Raw genomic sequence first — 20,434 nt, 5'->3', positions numbered from 1 at the left:
ACCCACCCCACTTAATCTATGGATTTGATCTAAACCACTGAGTTTTTTGGTCTTTTTGTTATATAGCAGTATGCCCTACATTCTATGAATAAAGATTAAGATCACCATGTAGCTCATGAACTCCTAGCCTACTCTGAAGAATGTTTCCAGGAGTTCAAAACAAAATTGAACCAAGTTTCAGTGAAAATGGGATCTGTTGAAATCTATTTCATGACATTTTTATGAATAACTGAAAAGCTCTCTATTGTAATCATATTTAATTTTTTTTTACAAGTTTATAAGCATCCTAACTTTTCTGCTGAGTTATATTAAAGGAACTTTGAAATCCCAGGTGTATTTGAGTTAGCTGACCTCCAAGATGGCACCATGATCCTCATCTCCTGGAATTCTTGCCTTTCTGTGGTCTCTCGCTCTGCTGAGTCCTGGCTGCCTTGCGGCCAATAAAAGAGAGTGTAAATAACTGTCAAGTCTGTTGTAAAAATACTTCAGTGCCCATTCTATCTCTCTCTTGTATCACTTGCTCAGAGGAAAACCAACTGTCGTTGTCATTAGGACACCCAAGGAGGGTCAGATGCACCTGGTTAAGCACACACTTCACCACCTGTGAGGCGCTGGGTTCAAGGCCCTGCTTCCCATCTATACAGGAGAAGCTTCATGAGTGGTGAAGCAGGGCTGCAGGTGCCTCTCTCTCCCTATCCTCCCTCCTTTCTCAATTTCTATCTGCCCCATCAAGTAAAAGAAAAAGAAAAAAAAGTGTGTGTGTGTGTGTGTGTGTGTGTGTGTGTGTGTGGCAGTGATTAAGCATAGACACTTCAGTGCACAAGGACCTGGGTTCAAGCTCACCTGCAAGAGGAAAACTTCATGAGTGGTGAAGTAAAGCTGTAGGTGTTTCTCTGTCTTTCTCCCTATCTCCTCCTCCCCTCTCGGTTTCTCTCGGTCTCTAGTTAATAATCAATGAATAAAATAAAATAAGAAGAAAGAAAAGAAAAATGGCTGCCAGAAGTGGTGGATTGGTGGCTTCATTGTGTAAGTGCTGAGTCCTAGCAATAGCCCTGATGGCCATCAAAACAAAAACAAACAAACAAAAAAACACCCAAGTTTTAGGGAAGCTTATGTGAGAAATGTGTACTTCCACCCAAAGGTAACAGCAACTTGCCAGAAACTGAGTGCACTCATGTGAGTGAGTCCCCTTGCAGTACATGGTGGTCAGCCTCAGGAAAAGTTTTATTAATTTTAATGAGAGAGAAAGAGCTATAGACAAGAGCACAAGCCACCACTCTGTTATATGTGGTGGTGAGAATCGAACCAGGGACTCAGGCATTCAGGTCCTGTGTCTAACTGCTGAACTTGTTCCCTCAGGTGTGTTGTTATTTATTTCTTTACCCAGTCAAATTCTTAAGCAAGCTTAGCCCCAGTTGACATTTTGACTGTAACTCTGTGAGTGACATCAAGTCACAGCCATTTGCTTAGAAAGAAGCTTCTGAGTTCCAAACTCCACATTAACTGTGGGAGGCAAAAAAGTATTTATTGTTCCTTTAAGTCATAACATTTGGGAGTTGCTATGTAGCACTACACAACTAATCGAGATCATGTCTTGGAAAGTGGGATTCATGTCATACTTACTTGACTTCAGTTGACTGCATCAACCATCTCCCTCCCCTGGCCTAGGAGAGTAGAACATACTAAAATATGCACTGGAATCCGAGGAGTGAATGACACTCTCCTGGAAACGGGAGAATACAGCTGGGGGAGCAGAAACAAGATGTTAATCGGTCTGACTATTCTGATTTTTTTTCTTCCCTGAGGTTACTAAATATTCCCCAGGGTGGAGGTGAGGCCAAGGGAGTAGAATTCAGGTCTCAGATGAGTATTATTATTTGTCATTCTGGAATCTTCCCAAACTCTCTCATCTCAATTCTTTCTTTCTTTCTTTTTTTTTTTTTTTTTGCTGCCAGGGCTTTGCTGGAGCTTCCTGCCCACTCAATTCCACCACCCAAAAGGCTTCACCCCACCCCAAATGCAAAATGCAAACCTTTTTATTATAATGGTGTGAAGTAAAAGTCACACAAAAACAATATTGGGAAAGGAAAACTTGTGGAGATAGTCCCATGAGAGTTGAGAAGAGAGAGAAAAGGTCTGCATATGAGTCTTTGTTTTCATTTTTGATTATGGGTGACAAGACTGTAAGATAAAGGGCCGAGTTCCACACTGTGCCCACCACCAAGGTTCTGTGTTCTTACTCTCCCACCTCCCAGAGATAATAGCCACCACATTGCTCACAAGTTGACAAACTTTATTATTTTTTTCCTCTCAGACAGAGGGTGAGAGACAGAGAGGGACAGAGACAGAGACAGGAGAGGTTTTATAGTAACATTCTGCCACTCATGAAGCTTTTCCTTTGCTAGGTGCCCCCATATGGTGTGACAGCTCAAACCCAGGTCCTCGTGCATGGCAAGGTGTATGCTCTGCCAAGTAAGCTACCTCCTAGTCCCCTCTCCTCTCAGCTTCCATTTATTTATTTATTTCGTTTTCCTGCATGTTTATCACTGGGGCTTGGTGCTTGCACTGTGAATTCACTGCTCCTAGTGGTCTTTTTTTTTTTTTTTTTTCCCAATTTCATCAGATAGGACAGAGAGAAATTGAGAGAAGAGGGGAAGATAGAGAGGGAGAGAAAAAGATAAACACTTTCAGGTCTGCTTCACTACTTGTGAAGCGACCCCCCCCTCCCCAGAGCAGGTGGAGAGCTGGGGGCTCGAACTGGGATCCTTGTGCCAGTCCTTGCACTTCATACTATGTGTATTTAAACCAGTGTGCCACAATCCGGCCCTTCAACTGCCTCTCACCTTCCCTTCCCTTCCCTTCCCTACCCTTCCCATTCCTCTTCTCCATCATTAATAAATAAATATTTATTTAAAAAAAAAGTCGGGGGGAGTTGGGCAGTAGCTCAGCAGGTTAAGCACAGGTGGTGCAAAACGCAAGGACTTGCTTAAGGATCCCGGTTAGAGTCCCCAGCTCCCCACCTGCAGGGGAATCACTTCACAGGCAGTGAAGCAGGTCTGCAGGTGTCTATCTTTCTCTCCCCCTCTCTGTCTTCCCCTCCTCTCTACATTTCTCTCTGTTCTATCCAGCAACGACGACATCAATAACAGCAACAGTAATAACTACAACAATAAAAAACAACAAGAGCAACAAAAGGAAATAAATATTAAAAATAGTTGGGGGCTGGGAGGTAGCACAGCGGGTTAAGCGCACGTGACGTGAACCAAAAGGACTGGCATAAGGGTCAAATTTCTAGCCTCTGGCTCCCCACCTGCAGAGGGGGTCACTTCATAGGAGGTGAAGTAGGTCTGCAGGTGTCTTTCTCTCTACCTCTCTGTCTTCCCCTCCTCTCCATGTCTCTCTATCCTATCCAACAACAACAGCAACAACAACAATAGTGACAAAAATAATAACAATGATTAACAACAAGGGCAACAAAAGGGAAAAAATACCCTCCAGGAGCAGTGGATTCGTAGTGCAGGCACCAAGCTCCAGCAATAACCTGGGAGGCAAGGAAAAAAAAAGTCTTCTAGGGGTGGGTGGTGGTGCACCTAATTCAGCACACATGCTACCATGAGCTAAGGCCCAGGTTCAAGTCTCTGGTCCCCACTTGTCATGGGAGAAGCTTCATCATCAGTAAAACAGGTCTACAGTTTTCTCTCTTTCCCTCCCTCTCATCTCCCCTTTCCTCTCAATTTCCCTCTATTCTATCAAATAAAAGAAAAAAAAAAAGGGGAGAAGGGGCGGGTGGCTGGCTGTCGGACGTGGTGAATTTGTTGTGCTGGCACTGAGGCCCAGTGATAATCCCGGTGGCAATAAAAAGAATGTAAACTGAAAATCTTCTGCATGCCATGTGCCCCATCCAATTCACGTTAGGTTCTTTCCACCACGTCACTTGCTTTCACTCTACTTCTAACATATATTCAGTTTCATCCTATTACCTCCCAATGTCAACTTCTGGGTCATCTCCAGACAGGTCCATTTCCAGATCTTTCTTTTCCTTCCTCAGTGGAAGGAGGAGCCTTTTCTATAATTTGTACTTCCTCCTCCCCTCCCTCTGTCTTCCTTACTGCTCTCGGTGAGGAATGAGTCTATTTATCCTACTGCAGGAGGGTTCTTTGGACATCCTGGGCTCCATTGAGCTCACGGCAGGGAAAGATGATGGGCACAGTACTCTGGGATGCCCTCCACCTTGGCAGGCTGCTTGTGCTCACTGGTGGTCATGGCCTAGTGCCCACTGGCAGTGAGGGTGCCCACTCACGCGTTAACTTCATGTCTGGCATCCATGGATGCCAGATGGTTGACTGGATACCTAAGTTCTATCTTCCCCAGGCTGCTTGTTCTGCTCTGTGTCACTTTCAGACTTATATAGAGGTAAAGTTTTAGGAGGGCAGTCATTCCTGAATCTAAGAAAATGGCATTTCCTGAGTGGCAGGGGAATGCCCAGTCACTAGGTTAGGATCTGTGTTTTAGCACAGCACCGGATCCGGACTTCAGGACAGACTTTCAAATGTTTCCGTGACCCCTGCTTCCCATATTTCCTCCACCAGATAGTTTTATTTTCTTTTCTTTCTTTCTTTTTTTTTTTTCTCCTCCTTCATTTTACCAGCATGCTATTTGGGTCTTGCTTCTGGTGGTGCTGGGAATTGATCCTGGGACCTTTGTTACCTCAGGCATGAAAGCCTTTGCGTAACTGTCCTACTATCTCTTTAGCCTCAGAGACATATCACCCTTCTCTAGCCTGATAGGTCTCAGGTGAAAGTGTTTAAAAACAGGAAGGAAGAGGAGTAGAGTGTTTGCAGACTGGGATGAGTGGGGACTGGGAAAAGCATCTGTTTACTCCCCAACAAGCTTCAGGGGACTGGAAACTGCTCCCCAAAGCCCCATATTTCCACACCAGTCCAAGGCAACCTTAGACTCTATCTCCATCTGCTGGATGCCGTGGAGACTGACAGCCATAACCGCAGCTCTTTGGATTAAGTCCTTCCTTCTCAGTATCTGTTCAGGCTATATTTTTCTCGTTTGGAGACTGTTTTCTCAGGAGACTAGATTCTAGAAAGACCTAGGTACCACTTCCTCCATATCAAAAAATATCTTTCCCCACCAAAAACAAACAAAAAGCCAAGCCAAGCCAAACCAAACCAAAACAAGCAAAATAGAATAAAATACTTCAAAATTGGATAAGGAGACTTACTGCCTTGCTGCAGCTGTCCTGGGTGTAGGGAGGCTGGAATCCAGGGCACTCCTGACACTGGCTAACTGAGCACACAGAACACAGCAGGTAGGTGGGTAATACTTGGGTGCAAGTCAGAGGATGCTTGGTAGCTGAGGGGCAGGGAAAAGGAAATCTTAGGTCAAGAATTCCTTTACCAGTGTCTTTCCCCTCCCTGATTCCAATCTGATCTAGAGACCAGCAGCGGTGACCTTTCCTGTTCTCATACTCACAGCCTGTTCTCTCCCCAGGCCTACTAGCAAAGACAACTCTATTACAAGCTGTTAACAATCATTCAGTCCCTGTTGCTGAGCTAATCCCTCGACTCCCCAGGCTACATCTTCAGAAGTGAAGGTCATTTATAAGTAGTGACAGCTTCTTTATTGGTGAAATGGGCCAATGTCAATAAACATCCTCAGAATTGATCAGGACATACAACGCCATCAGTCTGTGGAGGTTACGGGGCTAAGAAAACAAATGACATCAGCTCCAGAGATCTCTTCTTTCCCAACTGATGCTGGGCTCTACCAAGGTCAAGAAAAAAGTACTTTTGTTGGGGGCTGGGTGGTAGCGCAGTGGATTAAGGGAACATGGCACAAAGTGCAAGGACTGGTGTAAGGATCCTGGTTTGAGCCTCTGGCTCCCCACCTGTAGGGGGGTTGTTTCACAATCAGTGAAGCAGGTCTGACTGTAGTGCAGTGGGTTAAGCACACATTGTGCCAAGCACAAGGACCGGCATAGGGATCCCAGTTCGAGCCCCCGGCTCCCCACCTGCATGGGGGTTGATTCACGAGCAGTGAAGCAGGTCTGCAGGTCTCTATCTTTCTCTCCCCCTCTCTGTCTTCCTCTTCTCTCTTGATTTCTCTCTGTCCTATCCAAGTACAATGACAGCAATAACAACAATAATAATAACCACATTAATGATAAACAACAATGGCAACAAAAGGGAAAAAATAGCCTCCAGGAGCGGTGGATTCGTAGTGCAGGCACCAAGCCCCAGTGATAACCCTGGAAGCAAAAAAAAAAAAGGTCTTTTCTTTTTTTCATAGTTTCTCCCCATTATTTTTTTCAGACAGAGATGCAGAGATAGACAGAGAACATAGCACTGAAGCTTCCTTCAATGTGATGGGACTGGACTTGAGCCTGGGCTGTGCACATAGCAGAGCAGCACACTCACTATCCAAGTGATCTATTTCACCAGTCCCTAAGTGTCTTTCTCTCATATTTTATATATATATATATATATATATATTTTTTTTTTTTTTTAATATTTATTTTATTTATTCCCTTTTGTTGCCCTTGTTGTTTTATTGTTGTAGTTATTATTGTTGTCGTCGTTGTTGGATAGGACAGAGAGAAATGGAGAGAGGAGGGGAAGACAGAGAGGAGGAGAGAAAGATAGACACCTGCAGACCTGCTTCACTGCCTGTGAAGCGACTCCCCTGCAGGTGGGGAGCCGGGGTTCGAACCGGGATCCTTATGCCGGTTCTTGTGCTTTGCGCCACCTGCGCTTAACCTACTGCGCTACAGCCCGACTCCCTCTAAGTGTCTTTCAACATTTTTGTTTTAGGTCAGCAAAACAGCTCACCCACAAAGATGCCTGCTTTGCCGTGCGCTACTTAAGTTTGAGTCCAGCTCCCACTGCACTGGGGGAAGCCTTGGAGATGTGCTATCTTTCCCTTTCTCTTGCTATCTGAAAACGTTGGTCTGGAGTGAGGAAGCCCTGGTAATGATAAAGAAAAAAAAAATGTTTTAGAAGAAGTCAGATAGTATATGGGAATAATCATAAATATATGAAAATAATCTTGTGCTGCATATCTTTCATGTCTCTATTAAGTATCCACAGTTTATTCATTTCTAGCTAAAATGTACTGAGTGTTTATTGTTAACACTCTTAAAATTAAAACTCAAGCCACTTCTTCCATCTTATCTATACATTTAGGTGATGCCACGATTAAGGAACTGTATATTTTTTTCTGTCATCTATAGGTTGCTAGGACACAGCTGGGGTTTTGTATCTGTATGATTCACTGCTTCTAGTGAGTAGACTTTTAAAAAATTTTCATATAGAGAAAAATAGAGGGGCTAGGTGGTGGTGCACCCAGTTAAGCACACATAGTACTAAGCACAAGGAACTTTACAAGGATCTAGGTTTGAGTCCCCACTCCCCACCTGCAGGGGGGATGTTTCACAGGTGGTGAAGCAGGTCTGCAGGTCTCTCTCTTTCTCTCTCCCTCTCTGTCTCCTCTTCCTCTCTCAATTTCTCTCTGTCCTATCCAATAAAATGGAAATAATGGCTGCCGGGAGCAGTGGATTTGTAGTGGTGGAACTGAGCCCCAGTGACAACCCTGGAGGAAAAAGAGAGAGAGAGAAAATAGAGGAGAGACACAGAGTAGGAGAGAGAGAGAGAGAGAGAACAGTATCGCTCCACATCTCACGGAGTTTTCCTTTGCAAGATCCTCCTCGGGGGTGGCAGGGGCCTTGAACCTGGGTCCTCGTACATGGTAAAGCAGGCACTCAACCAGCTGAGTCATTTCCTGGGCCCCATCTTTATTATCTTCATGCATTTATACCTCTATTTTTTGTGTGTGGAGCCAGAGCTTCGTGTATATGCAGCTCGGCTGCTCTGGCCCACTATTTCATTCACACAGAGAGACAGAGAACATCACAGTATTGGGGTTTCCACCAGTGCCACAACACCTCTCTCTGTGGCGCTGGGACTCAAATATAAACGGTGTGTGCATGGCAAGGCGTGTTCCCTACCTGGTGAGCTATCTCACTGGTTATACTTTTTTTTTTTTTTTTTTTGGGTGATAGGGATTAAGCCCAGGGTCTCATATACATGGAGCATGAGTTTCACCACCAAGCTACATCCCTGCCTTAATTCTTGGGGGATACAGTTTCACACAATTCCCACCACAAGAGTTCTGTATCCCATCCCCTCCACTGGAAACTTTCCTGTTCTTTATCCCTCTGGGAGCGTGGACCCAGGATCATTATGGGGTGCCGAAGGTAGAAGGTCTGGCTTCTCCACTGGATATGGCCATTGCCCTGCCTTAATTCCACCCTTGTATAGGAATCACTACGATGCTATACTTTTTCTGATTAGTTTGTCCATTTTTCTAAGGACTTACGTCTTTAAAACTCAAATTGAGTAGTTACCTCTGTGAATTCGTGTCTTTAAGGTAACCCAATTTCAGAAACGTCACTGTGCATGAAGAATGATAGCAAGTGTACTGTGAAAAACAGATCCCAGCGTGCCACTTCCAGATACTCTGATCCTGGACCAAAGCCCAGGAGTCTGAATTTTAAAGCAAACATCCAAGTAATTATGATGTAGGTGATATTTGGATTATGATCTGAGAAACACTGTCTTTGACCATACATGGCCTGAGCAAGGGTAGGGCTGCGACTACAACGGATCAAGTATCCATCCCATTTAATCTGGATGCATGTAGCAATACACGGAACACTGAGTGTGTGTCATCCTTGTCTGTGCACTAAACCCTGTTCACTCACTTATCTCATTCTGCTCCTGGACCGGATGAGGCAGTCCTGGGGCTTGTTAGAGGCCCTGAGAAATGAGGTTATTACGTGCTAACTGATTCTTCTTCAGCTAGCCTGAAATAACTGTGCAAAGGTTTGGGGAAGGTCGCACAACTTAACATATGAGCCCAGCTATTTCTGCAGTCTTTGCTGAAGAGGGCTGAGAAGCACGTGTTTTTCTTTACCTTTTGAGAGGCAGAATTCAGGGAAGGGGCGTGGTGAAGGGAAGAGAGTCCAGGGATTAAACTGGAGTTGGTAAACAGGCTTTGAAGAGAACCAAGGAAGCACATTAGCAGGGAGGCATGAAGGGCTGCCCACGACTCTGTCACACCATGGCATTCTCTGAAGATAGCACCAGTCCCTGCTGCCAGGTGCCTCCTATTCTGAAGGAAATAATAGTATAGGCAAACTGACCCTCAGCTAACATCTGAGGCTTTATCTACAGTGTTTTGAAAAAGCAGTTTACATCCGCATGGTAAGAGAATGAAGGACAAGTCCGGATAGGAAGAAAATTAGGTAAAAAAAAAAATACAGCATACCTCAAATAGCCCAAAGGAGGTTGCAGGGACCTGGTGGAAAGCTTTATTTCATCTCTGATCTAGCTAGCATGGCCCAGAGGATGCTTTCAGTGCATTCAAAAAGAAAAGCAAAATCCAAAACCAAAACCAAAATAAACCAAACTTCTGAGATTATGATTAGACAGCACCTAGCGATGGTTTCTTTGTAGAGCAACATTCCCCCTTATTCCTGGAGACAGATTAATTGAAACTCTGAAGTGGGAAATTAGGGAACTCTGAAGTTGTGCAGTGTTTTGAAAAAACTATATTTGACTCAATATGGTGAAGGCAAAAATTAAAAAAATCATTCACTTTCTAGGTTATTTCCCTTACTGCTGCTCTTACTTCATCTGTGTGACCTCAAAGGTATGCTAAAGTTGACAGAATTTTTTTTTAACACAATGATCAAATGTAAAGCAATCCCTAAGAATGGTTACATAATCTTTTTCTTCTTTAATTTTTTCTGGTTGGTCAGATAACACAGTGGTTACACAACAGACTTCCATATCAGAGGCTCAGAGGTTCAATCCCTGGCAACACTGTAAGCCTGAGCTAAGCACTGCTCTGGTATATATATATATAAAAGTGGGAGTTAGGCGGCAGTGCAACGGGTTAAGTGCACATGTCGCAAAGTGCAAGGACCGGCGTAAGGATCCCAGTTCGAGCCCCCAGCTCCACACCTGCCAGGGGAGTCATTTCACAGGCAGTGAAGCAGGTTTGCAGGTGTCTATCTTTCTCTCCCCCTGTCTTCCCTTCCTCTCTCCATTTCTCTCTGTCCTATCTAACAATGACATCAAATAACAACAATAATAATTACAACAACAATAAAAAACAAGGGCAACAAAAGGGAAAATAAATAAATATAAAAAAAAGAAAAAACTGACTCCAAGCTTATAAAAGCAAACATTCAAAAATCCCATCACACCCCAGAGCAAAACTCAATGCTCCAGGTACTATTTAGTTTCCTTTTTCCTTCCTCTGTTGATCATACAGTTGGATGTTTACATTGGTTACTAGAACTGTAAAAGGCCTGATAGTATACACACTGTGGGATTGTTTGTGGCAGCTTTCTGATCCTGGGATTGTAATTGCAGTGCTATGTTCTCAAACTCCACGTTGCAGTGGCCATCAGAGGCTGACGCTTCCTGGTGGGCTGGTCCAGTGGCTTTCTGGGAGTCAGCCCTAGAGGCCCCACCCACAGCTTGTCCTTCCTACAATTCAACTGACTTTTCAGCACTGAATAATTCCTTCCATTACATTTACTTTCTGCTTCAAACATCAAGACATTGAGTGATCCGTTTCCTGTTCTAAACCCTCAGAGACATTTAGGAGACAGAACACAACTCAATAGATCTTATTCAAAATAGTTTGAACATGGAGTTCAGCATGGCCTCTGCCCATGGATGACCTGCAAATTTGTAAAACATTTCACAGTGGAAAAACAAACAAGCAAATGAGGTGATAGTTCACCTGACCGAGCACATGCTTGAGTTGCATGGTTCACTCCCTCGCACTGCAGGAAAAGAATACAATGGTAACATAAAGAACTGGTTGGCTTCTGGTACTTGATCATATTTGGTCTTCAAATGCCCACAATGGTGGTCTGGAAGGTGGTGCAGAGGATAAAGCACTGGACTTTCAAACACGAGGTCTTAAATTCAATCCCCGCAGCACCTATATCAGAGTGATGTCTGCTTTTTTCTCTTTCGTCCTTTTTCATTAATAAGTACATAAAAAGATTTTTAAAAAATGCCCACAGTGCAAAGGGTTGGTGAATTAGTGACTGTGAGGGAATTTGGAAAACAAAACAAAACAAAACAAAACCCCAAAAAAACCAGCAACTGCTTGACCAGCGGTATCTTTAGCCTAATCAGTCATGTATGAGGAAGAACCGGTTTAGGTGGTAGGTGAAATTCAAGGCTGTGACTGCTTCCAAGTCAATACACATCACTAGCCTGCTACTCTTTGTCCCAGAGAGTATGACTAAAATAGCTTGCTTAGGCTGCAAATAATATGGCTGAGCAGAGACACTAGTGTGAACAGAATGGAAAGATGACAACGAATTAAAGAATGAGGGGAAAGGGAAAAGCCAAGTACAGATAATCCTTTCAAGAAATCTGGAACTGGAGGATGCAAGTCATAGCCCAGAGGGAACGCAGAGGGTTCTATGTACTGGATTTCTCAACACAAATACTTGAATGTTCAGAAACCGGAAAGTTAACGAGTGCATTTCCTTCATGCCCTTGTAGCTAGGGTTCATTTAAGTTCATTTAAGTCCTGTCAGCCAGATGTACTAGTGTGTTACTTGGATCATGAAACCAGCAGGGCTTGAGACAGCATGCAGGGAATCCATCTGGGATGCTGACAGTGGCTTAGGGAATCTGTTTTCTGAACTGGCATCTGCCTAACCAGAGCTACAGCAGCTTTCTGAGCAATCCTTGGGATTGCTGCTTGAAGTTCAGTCTACAGTTTGTTTCTGCAGGCTTCTCAGCTATTCTGGGATCCATTAAGTGCCCTGTAATAAGTCCCTAAGTCTGCTTAGACTAGCTCAAATGGATTCTGCTTTCTGCAACAGAGTTGTGATCCATACAGGGATGGGGACACACACACACACACGTGGGGGGGGGGGGGCAAGAGGCAGAAAGAGATAAAGAACACAGCACTGAAGCTTCCTTCAATGAGGTGGGGGCTGGATTTTTTAATTTAATTTTTTATTTATAAAAATGAAACACTGACTAAGCCATAGGATAAGAGGGTATAACTTCACACAATTCCCACCACCAGAACTCTGTATTCCATTCCCTTCCCTGATAGCTTTCCCATTCAACCCTCTGGGAGTATGGATGCAAGGTCATTGTGGGATGCAGGAGATTGAAGGTCTGGCTTCTGTAGTTGTTTCCTTGCTGAACATGGATGTAGATAGGTCGATCCATACTCCCAGCCTGTCTCTCTCTTTCCCTAGTGGGGAAGGGATCTGGGGAAGTGGAGCTCCAGGACACATTGGTAGGGAAGTCTGGTCGGCATCATGCTAGCATCTGGAACCTGGTGGTTGAAAAGAGAGTTAACATACAAAGCCAAACAAATTGTTGACCAGTCATGGACCTAAAGGTTGGAATAGTGCAGATGAAGAGTTGGGGGGTCCTCTATTTTGTAGATAGCTAGTAGGCATATTTTAGTTATATTCCAAAGGGCCTGTGGCTATACTAGGGGGCTGGATTTGAACCTGGGTTGCACACATGGCAAAAGCAGTGCACTATCCAAGTAAGTTCTTTTGCTGGCTTGGGATGTGTATTTAAAAAAAAAAAAAAAAACCTCAATTTTATTTACAGTACTAAAACATTTTGATAGTACAGATTTACAGAGCTTGTCTTTTTTTCTAATTTTGTTGTGTGTGTGTGGTTAATGGTTTACAATATAGTTGTTGACATATGGGTCCAATTTTGTCTTTTCTCCATGAGTATGTCTTTTTTTTAAAACAGTGAATAGACTCATAACATTTTGTAGTTTAAAGAGTTAAAGAAGGACCAGGTGGTGGTACACCTGGTAGAACACATACATTATAGTGCACAAGGACCCAGGTTCAAGCCCCTGGTCCTCACCTGCAGTGGGGAAGCTTCACAAGAGGTGAAATTGGGTTGCAGGTATCTCTTCCCCCCTTTACTTATCCCTCTCAATCAGTCTCTATCCAAAATAAAATAAAAATTAAAAAAGACTTAAAAGAATTAGCAAGGGGGAGATAATAAAATGATTATACAAAATATTTTCATGTCTGAGACTCCAGAGTCATAGGTTCAATCCCTCATACCATCATATAGCAGAGTGGTGCACTGCTTTGGTCTTATTTTAAAAAGAAAACAAAAAGAAAGAGTAATTTGTGGAAGATTGGAGGACAGGAGAAGTTTGGTATGACAGCCAGTCTTTAGCATGGTATCTAGTGACTTGCTCACTGGCACTCATGTTCTTGTCAAGTCCCCTTCCACAAAGAAAAGGACTCACCAGTGTCACCAAAAGCATACCGTGGGAACGGAGTTGACTTCTCAAGTTTGACCATAAACAATTTAAAGCTTTCCACTTTGTTCTTATTTTGTAAAAACGGTTGGTATTCCCCATACTTTTATACATCTAATTTTGGACAAGGGGGCCCAAAACATTCGAATTTCTTCAACCAATGGTGTTGGGAAAATTGTGTTAAAATTTGCAGAAGAACGAAATTGGATCACCAAATGTACTTATATATAAAAGTAAACTCCAAATGTACCAAAGGTTTGGATATTAGATCAGAAACCACAGATATCTAGAGGAAAACACTGGCAGAACTCTTTTCCATGTAAGTTTTAAAAACATCTTTGAGGACTCAAGTCCAACTGCAAGGAAAACAAAATCAAAAGTAGACCAGTGGGACTACATCAATCTAAAAAGCTGCTTCACTGCAAAAGGAACCAACCACCATCAGAACAGAGACTCCTTATGGGAGAAGATCTTTACATGACATACATCAGAAAAAGACTAATATATATGTCACCAAACTCAGATAAAAAAATGGGGTGAGGAGATGAACAATGGGCCAACAGACATGTAAAGAAATGCTCAGTCACTGGGTATTAAAAAAAAAAAAAAGCACTATTCCAGCCTTTAGGTCCGTAACTGTTCAACAATTTGTTTGGCTTTGTATGTTAACTCTCTTTTCAGACACCAGGTTCCAGATGCCAGCATGATGCTGACCAGACTTCCCTGGACAGACGAACCCACCAATGTGTCCTGGAGCTTCGCTTCCCCAGAGACCCACCCTACTAGGGGAAGAGAGAGGCAGACTGGAAGTATGGATCGACCAGTCAGCGCCCATGTTCATCAGGGAAGCAATTACAGAAGCCAGACCTTCCACCTTCTGCATCCCACAATAACCTTGGGTCCATACTCCCAGAGGGAAAAGAATGGGAAAGGTTATCAGGGGAGGGGATGGGATATGGAGATCTGGTGGTGGGAACTGTGTGGAGTTGTACCCATCCTATCCTAGTTTTGTTAATGTCCCTTTTTTAAAATAAATTTTAAAAATGCAAGTAAAAGCAACAGTGAGATACCACCTTACACCTGTGAGAATGTCATACATTAGAAAAGACAGAGATAAATCAACTGTTAGAGAAGATATGGGGAAAAAAGGAATTCTCCTATACTGCTGGTGGGAATGCAAAGTGGTCCAACACCTTATGGAAAACAGTCTGGGGTCTTCCTGGAACATTAGAAATGGACCTACCTTAGCCAAAGGAAGCAATTACACCTATCTGAAGAGGTCTATGTACACTTATGTTAATAGCAGCACAATTTATAACAGCCCAAACATGAAAATAACCCAGATGCCTGACAGATGAGTGACTAAGAAAGCTGTAATACATACATATAGTGAACTACTACACAGCTGTTAAAAATGAAATCACTTCCTTTAACTCCTCTTGGATGGAATTTGAAAGGAGTCATGTTAAGTGAGCTATGCCAAAAAGAGCTGGATGAGTATCAGATTATCTCACTCATAGTTGGAACTTAAAACAAGGACAGAAATGGAAAACAAAATGAAACTGGGACTGGGTGTGGTATATTGCACCAAAGCTAAGGACTCTGGGGGGAGGAGAGAGTGTTGGACTCCTAGTGTATGATAGTGGTGAAAGACCTGTTGTTGGTGAAAGTGTTTTTCTGACACCTCACATGGGGAGATGAGAAATTATATCATAGGTCAATAACGGTACTATCAACTACTAAACCCCACACCTCTCCCCAATGATAAAACTTTTGACATTAACTAGAACACTGCTATGACATTTATGATGCTGCTTTTATGAAGTGTCAAGTAATGAACCCACAATTTCATGCATGTAAAAGTATGTATTGTACTGCTGAGTTAACTCCTTGATTTTCTTATTTTGTAAAGCTGGGTCCTTAAGCTTTGTCATTCAGAGACACCACAGCACCTGAACTACTCGTGCCATGGCACTCCCATGCAGTGCTAGGGCTCAATCTGGGCTGCAGACATGTCAAGGCATGTGTCCTGCCAGGTGAGTTATCTCCCCCAGCCCTCCACTTTTAAAAAAGATTTTGAGATCTGAGCATGTTCTGGCATATGTGGGGTGGTGTTGGGGGCTGACCCGGGGATCCATGTAGAGAAGTTGCATGCTCTTCACCAGTCAGCTTCTGAAAGTCAACTTGCTCTTAAATTGTCCACACTAGTGGAAGTCAGTTGCCATGTTGGGAGGACAGTCAGAAAAGATGTGGAGAATTCAGCATGGGAATGGTAGCCTTTTGCCAGCAACTAACATTGACCTGTCAAGAATGTGAGCTACTTCAAAAGCAAATTCTCTAGTCTCAGCCAGGTTTTTAGAAAACTGCAGCCCTATTTTAGCAATTATTCTAAAATATTTTAAAATTATATAGTATTTCTACACATATAGCAAGTAGGAAGCCACCACTCAACTTTATTATACAGAATATTAGTAATATTTTCTTGATCACACCCCCGACATGAGAGATCTTGAATTTTTTTGTCATTCTCTTTCCTCTTTAAGATGAAGCTATTTAAATTTCCTTCCAGTTCTGAGAGTATGAGATATGACAGGTGGATATAAAAATTACATTATCTAGTAGAACCACTCTAGTGTTATTTACAAGGATCTTTACAAAGCTAAAACACTCATCTACTGAAATTTCCATTTAACAAGAGGATTTCTCAGTGGAGTTTCTAATCTCAAAATCAAGACTTTCCATCAATTTCAATTTGCACCTCTCCTCTAAAGTTTTACTCTAGAGAAAACTAGCAACTGCAAAATAATCAGTCTCTGACCCTGTCTGACGAGAATCTCAAACCCAAGCCTAAAGAAATAGACTGACACAGATGAACTGGGAAAGCATACTTTATTTGTGACAATTATTTTCTTATTATTAAGAGTCATGGTTGGGTTCACAAACTAGTTTTTCATACAATTTAAATCTACTTTCATGTAATTTATTATTATTATTTTTACCAAAGCACTGCTTGCTCAGCTCTGGCTTATGGTGTGTGGGGTGGTTGTGGTGATGAACCCGGGGGGCTGGTCGGTGGCACACTTGGTTAAGCACACAGAACTAATTACAAGGACCCAAGCAAGGATCCAGGTTTGAGCCCCCTACCTTCCCACTTGCAGGGGGAAGTTTCACAAGCAGTAAAGCAGGTCTTCAGGCGTCTTTCTCTTTCCCCGTCTTCCATCCTCTCAATTTCTCTGTTCTAACCAGGAAAAAAAAAAAAAGCCACCAGGAGTGGTGGATTAGTAGTGTTAGAACCAAGCCCCAGCAACTGGAGGCCAAAAAAAAAAAAAAAAAGTATATGGGACTTTGGAGCCTCCTTCAGGCATGAGTCTCTTTGCATAACCATTATGCTATCCATCCCTGTCCTATATTTTTATATTATATAAAACACAACTGAACTTGTGTTCACATTTCCTCAAAGGTTTTTACATTATTATTTATTTTTATTTTTTATTGGATACAGAGGAAGGGGGAAAGAGACAGAGACACCTGCAGCCCTGCTTCACCACTTGTGAAGCTTTCCCCCTACAGGTGGGGACCTGGGCTTGAACGCAGGCCCTTGAGCACTGTAATGTGTATGTTTAACCATGTGTGCCACTGCCTGGCCCCTCATTATTTTAGTTTTATATCAAAATCTTTACATCAAGGAGTAAACAGCATAAGGGTTATGCGAAATGACTCTCATACCTGAAGCTCTTAAGTCCCAGGTTCAATCCCCACACCACAAACCAGAGCTGAGCAGTCCTCTGGTTAAAAAAATGTGTGTGTGTATGACAAAAGCAGATATGCTAACCATATGGTTGTTTCTGGGGTTACCATCTGGCTTAGGGTGTTGCACTTCCCAACTGTAAACTATCTTAGGTTTCCTATTTGTCTCACTAGTTACCCAGTTTATTAGTCAAGTTGAGTTGGGTGGGAAGAGAAATTGCTGTGTAAAGGGCAAATGACCTGTTCATACACAGGTCTACATTTATCAGACTCTAGTGTGGCTACACAGTCAGCTGAGACTACTGCTATGAAGTAATAGGTTAATATGTCTTCAGTGGCCTCTTTAGGCTATAATATAGAGTGTGAATATGTTCTGGGTATGTTCGAATAGTGTTTTCCCATGAAATCACGTAATTTTACTTTACCCATTAAGTTAGCACAAGAAAATAAACTTTCTTAAAGGTCTGTTTTCCCAAAGGTCAGTCCAGCATTGATTATGTAAAATATAGTACATAAACCAATTTTGATTTTTGCAACCTGTCTCTTTAAGTAGTAATGAATGTTATTTTCTTGGTTCTGCTTACTTTGGAGCTTAATCTGCACTGTGAAGAGTACAACTAAAGGACTTAAATAACATCAGTATAGGAAGATGCATTTTACCTAAGGGACTAAGACTACTGCCTCTGTTCTGTCTCACCAGTGCAAGAATAACTGCAGTGCCCTATTGAAATTAAATCCCAATTCTCTCCGTTTAGCTTAGGTATCACTAACCTAAGCGCCATTTAGTACCCACTTTAGTTTATTCCTGGTAAGAATATTTACAAACCACACTTGCACTTCTAAAACACTTACAGAGAAAGGTAATTTAAAAAGCAAATTCTTTTTTTTGGGGGGTGGTGGTGGTAAAGCATGGGAACCTTTGGTAAGATGAAAATGCAGGATTCAAAGGCTTTCAGGCCTAAGCTTGTGAAATAGCTCTACATTTAATCTTTCCTCACCATATCTGACTCTAAATGAAATTAAGGTAGGATATTTAACTGTTTACTTTCCATTGTTGGTGTTTCAAAGGGAGAGTATCCCCCTGAAAAAGAGAGGCTCAAAGGTAAGTACACTTCTTGCAACATCTGAGAGTAGAGTTATAGTTATTTCTTTGTCTTTAGTTTTTGGGAATCTACAAATATTTCTGGCAAATGAAATCCAGGCTAGGAGAGTTCTAGGCCTACTAAAACCCTAAGCAGTTTCTGAAAGCTCTTAGCGAAACAAATCAGCAGCTTTAATCAGTTTACTGAAGAAACAAGAGGACTGAATTTGTGAACTAATAAGATGAACACATTCTCCCATAGTGAATGCAATTCACACTCTAAATGGTCACATATTTTATAATTAAGCCCTCATAGTTATGAGCAAAGGAGTTCCAACAAAATGCTTTTCAAATAGGATAAATATTAACCTATCTTATGTATTTAGAAACAATAAAAAGCCATAAAATAACTATTTCCTATTTAATATTTTGTTAAACTGTCCCTCAAGTAGCCAATTCTTTGTAAGGAAACTTATGCTTCTGATGTTTTCTCCTAAATCAGGTAGGGGTTCTGGTTATAAGTTTATCATAGACATAACTTTTGCTCTGTTCTCAAACAAGAAATCAAAGCTAGAACTTTGAACTTCAAAGCGTAAGATCCTTAGTTTCATGTTACAGCATGTGCCAGAGTGATGATCTGGTTCTAACAATAACAAAAAACCAAAAGGCTTTTATTTTTCAGTAATAAGACCATTTATTTCTTCGTGATCATGGTATCTCCCCTGCCAGGTAAGTATCATTTATTATTTCTTAAAGATTATTATTATTTTGCCCCAGGGTTATCATATGGGCTGGGGCCTACATTACAAATCCACTGCTCTTGGTGGCCATCTTCTGTTGTTGCTGCTGCCATTGTTGGATAGGAGAGAGAGAAATCAAGAGAGGTGGCGAAGACAGAGAGGGGGAGAGAAAGATACCTGCAGATCTGCTTCACCACTTGCAAAGTGACCCCTCTGCAGGTGGGAAGGCGGGGGCTTGAACTGGGATCCTTGCGCCAGACCTTGTGCTGTGCTGTATGTGTGCACTTAACCCCAAGATTTATTAATGAGAGAATGGGAGTAAACCAGAGTATCACTCTGGCATAAGCACTGCCAGGGATCAAACTCCAGACCTCATACTTGTAAGTCAGTATCTTTTTTTACCCTTTTAAAAATTTAATTTGAAAAAAAAATTTTCATTTTCATTTTCATTTTTTTTTAGTTTTACAAGTCAGTATCTCTACCTGATGCACCACTTCCTGGGTTGCATACGATGATTTTAAAGCAAAGTTGTGAAGTTACTGTTTAACACATAAAGTGACCAGAATTAGAGGTATAAGGAATGCTTTCCCCCTACCCAATACATTACTCCCCTTTCCAGAAGAAATGATCTAGTCATTCACTGAAGACAAAACTAGAGGCAGCGACACTGTGGCAAGGAGCTTATCTTGAATCTGTTCTTTAGAGGTTGGAGCTACACAGATTGTCTGCTTCATTAGAGTCCTGCTTGTTGTAAAACTTGTAGGAGGCATTTCACAACAGCTGAATTTTTCTTAACTGTCACTCACAATGTTAGATTTTGGGAATTATCTGTCACGCTTCATACAAGTCCCTATATTACAGATCCCAAATCCTTCCCCATGCCAGGAAGTTTTAAATTTTATTTTATTTTCCCTTTTGTTGCCCTTGTTGTTTTATTTTTATTGTAGTTGTTGTTGTTGGATAGGACAGAGAGAAATGGAGAGAGGAGGGGAAGACAGAGGGGGGAGAGAAAGACACCTGCAGACCTGCTTCACTGCCTGTGAAGCGACTCCCCTGCAGTTGGGTAGCTGGGGGCTCGAACCAGGATCTTTATGCCCTTTTTTAAAAATTTTTTAAAAATATTTTTTTATCCCCTTTTGTTGTCTGTGTTGTTTTATTGTTGTAGTTATTGTTGTTACTGATGTTGTCATTGTTGGATAGGACAGAGAAATAGAGAGAGATGGGGAAGACAGGCGGAGAAAAGAGAGACACCTGCAGACCTGCTTCACCAATTGTGAAGTAACTCCCCTGTAAGTGGGGAGCCGGGGGCTTGAACCAGAAGTTTTTAAACCAAATCAAACCAAATCTGAAAACAACTCAACAAAACCCCCCAATCAATCAAAACACTGGCTGAGGGAGATTATTAAGTCTCTGTGTGAAGGCCAATAAGATGCTAAAGCAGCCAGTTTTGTATGTCAGAAATTAATTTAACATAAACACATCCCAGGGATGTAAGAGGTTCTCC

General features: G+C 42.2%; 1 long non-coding RNA gene across 5 annotated transcripts in view; it reads left to right on the top strand.

The window, feature by feature from the left end:
* LOC132539495 (uncharacterized) overlaps window positions 1-14,375 on the top strand; it is a 42,709-nt gene extending 28,334 nt beyond the window's left edge. The window contains exons 2-5 of one of the 5 annotated variants that reach the window (XR_009550822.1): window positions 2,406-2,472; window positions 6,835-6,952; window positions 9,674-9,720; window positions 14,044-14,375. This is a non-coding gene — a long non-coding RNA (uncharacterized LOC132539495). Of the gene's footprint in view, window positions 1-2,405; window positions 2,473-6,821; window positions 6,953-9,673; window positions 9,721-14,043 lie in introns of all 5 variants that reach the window. The other 4 variants (XR_009550820.1, XR_009550824.1, XR_009550823.1 and 1 more) reach the window with 4 other exon arrangements.
* The last annotated feature ends 6,059 nt before the right edge of the window (window positions 14,376-20,434 follow it).

Source organism: Erinaceus europaeus, chromosome 7 (assembly GCF_950295315.1).
Source record: "Erinaceus europaeus chromosome 7, mEriEur2.1, whole genome shotgun sequence".
NCBI lineage: Eukaryota > Metazoa > Chordata > Mammalia > Eulipotyphla > Erinaceidae > Erinaceus > Erinaceus europaeus.
The sequence above is the reverse complement of the archived record's forward strand: the minus strand, read 5'-3'. Positions and strand labels throughout refer to the sequence as shown.